At 33.6% G+C, this 2,961-nt stretch overlaps 1 long non-coding RNA gene across 1 annotated transcript; it reads left to right on the top strand.

The window, feature by feature from the left end:
• The first annotated feature begins 1,899 nt into the window (after positions 1–1,899).
• Positions 1,900–2,643, top strand: LOC114078400. Its single transcript, XR_003580122.1, has 2 exons — positions 1,900–2,073; positions 2,176–2,643. It is a non-coding gene; the product is annotated as an uncharacterized LOC114078400 (long non-coding RNA).
• The last annotated feature ends 318 nt before the right edge of the window (positions 2,644–2,961 follow it).

Below are 2,961 nucleotides of genomic sequence, written 5' to 3' on the forward strand. Positions count from 1 at the left end.
CAACCCTTCAGAAAGGGCACACCATTTCGTAAAAGTCACAACTTTTCATGAAAAAAGTTAGAATTTTTTATAAAAGTTGCAATTTTTGATAAAAGTCACAATTTCTCATGAAAATATTACAACTTTTCATAAAAGTTATAACTTTTCTTGAAAGAGGAAGGTTAGTTTTGGAAATAAAATAATTATAAAGAGAATCCTTTCTTGTGGTGGCGCCACATAGGCGGCCCTAGCGTTCTCTTTTGTATATCTATGTGGATGATAGGTTATGCTAAAGTTGTGCAAAAATGGTTGCACACCTTCAGAAGGTAGTCACATAAGATTATGCACATTCTGATTCCTTCTTGAATTATTGCCCATGAGCTCGTATTACATTAACCATGAGTCATATAATTGGAGCAACTAGAAAAATCCAGGATTCCACACACATGCTACCAAAGACCTCAACACACATGACATTTCGAAATACACACATTTTGCATATCCTAAAGGTATCCAAACCGTACATACGATTTTCATTAATAGTTTTATATGAAAACACAACTAGTCAACAAAAGAGTCAAAGAGATCTCTGAAAAGTGCAACGGTATAGATTTAATTCTTGCAACACCCATATACTCTACATCATTTCCATCATTTGTACTATTCAAGAGATTGATATTGAACACAATCGATCCTAAAACCATTATCAATAAAAAGCTCAAGAATTTCCTGATTTCAAAAACTCATGGGGAGTAGCAAAATGAATTGCAAAATAAAGAGAGACTAAAATAGACATAAAAAAAGGCACACATAACCAAAAGAAGCACTATAATATAAAAATTTTTGATTTATAGAGTCTTCCAAAACTCAGAATGACAAATACAATAAAAAGAGGAACCTTGAGTCGAATTCTCTCGCCACAACAAAAAAAATACGTAGTGTTTTCAGTGTGTTATTAATATAAGTATGGGAGTATGAAATAAAACAGGTTCCCCTGGCAGGATAAGCCTATGGAGCACTCTCATTCAGAGTCTCAAGTGGAAAAGCCTCTATGGGGAATCAAATACCAACAATAGGATCACTTGAGGAAGCAAGAAAAAGTAAACTGCGATATCAATTCCAATCACCACACTCGGAGGAATGGTAAAGTCTAAAGATATTGTAACACCTCTAGTCATATTTATATTACACTTATTAAATGAATTGTGGTATAGTTATGGACTCGTTTTCCTATGTGGCCAGTGACAACAGAATAGGTTAAATGTGAACTACCCATAGATTTTTATGCGACCCAATTAAATTGACGTTGATGGAAGTATTTAAACTTGATATCATAAGGTATTAGTTGAGTCTAAAGTTTAAACTCGCATAGGATATAAGTTAAATGTATTCTGTTCTTAAAATTGAATAAAATATTGAGGTGCTTGCTTTACTTAACTAAGCTAGTAGGTGACAAGTAGGTTCATCACCTACTTTGACTTATTGACAAGAACAAAGGACCAAGTAGGTGCATCACTTACTAAGACTCCTTTCACCATGTTATTGGGTCAAGTACAGTACGACCTGCTTGCATAAATCTGGCCCAAGTTGATTAGCATAATAAGGGAAAAATGGACAACCAAGACCGAATGTTTCCAAGACCACAAGAAATAATTTGAATGGAAAATTAGGTGCATCACCTACTTGAATGTGTGGCTTAAATTAAAGACACATGATGACTGCAAGTGAAGTTCAAGAAAGGTGGCAAAATGCCCAATGTTCTCATGTTTAAAAAGGCCCAAATGAAAAGTCCAAGTTGGTGGGTCACCTAATTGAAAAATTATGTCTCAAAATGAGTGAGAAAGTAGGCCAAAGAGGTCCCTTTAAAAGGGATAGATATTAGGTTTTTCCATCCATTTTTACTTTGAAAAAAATCTGAATTTTAGAGCTTTCTCTCTTCTCTATTAGATTCATACAATAGTTGTTATATACCATTAGGGTTCTTGAATAATAAGGAGTTCAAGATTATGTAGGTATAAATTAATAAAATGAAGGAGGACAACCATTACCTTGAAGAATCCATGTCTTAGCAAGTGGTATTTTCTGTCTAGCAAGGTAACCTACTGCAATTTTCTCCCTCTTGTGCTTGAGTTAACTAGGACACTAGGTATGTGTTACTGAGTTGAAAATAATTACTTTTACATGGTGTAATATTAGGGAGGATGTTCTGGTGATTAGTGCATTTTGGGACAGCCATGGAAGGATTCCTATTTAAATTCATATATGAGCTTGTAATGCTGAATATTGCTCTTTATTCCAATGTACCGAGCATTAGAGGGAACGATCAAATGGTGGAAAAATGGAGCAGTCAGCGCCTCTCTTAGAAGTTCCGCGAAGCATTACCTTATAGACCATTGATAAAAAACATGAAGATGCTTGGATTAAGCGGAAGACGGTTATGAAATTACCAAAGGGAGAATTGCCGATTCATTCGGGGATTCTGACTTACTACGCCGAATTATCCGTTGCAGCACAAATATGTGAAAACTATTAATACATGTTAAGTGTTTTAGATAGAGTAGAGAACCATCATTATTATTTTTTACTAAATAAGTACTTTTTATATTCTTACGTTGAGTTTGAGAGGGTTTTGAAAACTTAAAGATAAAAAGGGTTTCATCTTCATAATTTGGAATTGGGTCTCTTGGATTCCTTATTATTGGTCTTGATTAAGACTTATATGTTCATATCCATTGAATATAAGCTTATTTATGTATAAATTTTAATCTCTAATACATGTGTTGCTAAAACAACAATTCTTGCAATGTTATTTAGCGAATATGGGTTAATATTGTTGTAGGGTCTTGGTAAATGATAAATTAATTGTAGTTTAATTGTTATTTCTCTTAGTAGTTGTGGATGAATGTAATGAATTTTTGTTGCAATTTCAAGTTCATTTATGTGTTTTCAGCTTGCTCGAGAAAGAAGTCATAAAACTAAGAC

This window comes from Solanum pennellii, chromosome 1 (genome assembly GCF_001406875.1).
Source record: "Solanum pennellii chromosome 1, SPENNV200".
Classification (NCBI taxonomy): domain Eukaryota; kingdom Viridiplantae; phylum Streptophyta; class Magnoliopsida; order Solanales; family Solanaceae; genus Solanum; species Solanum pennellii.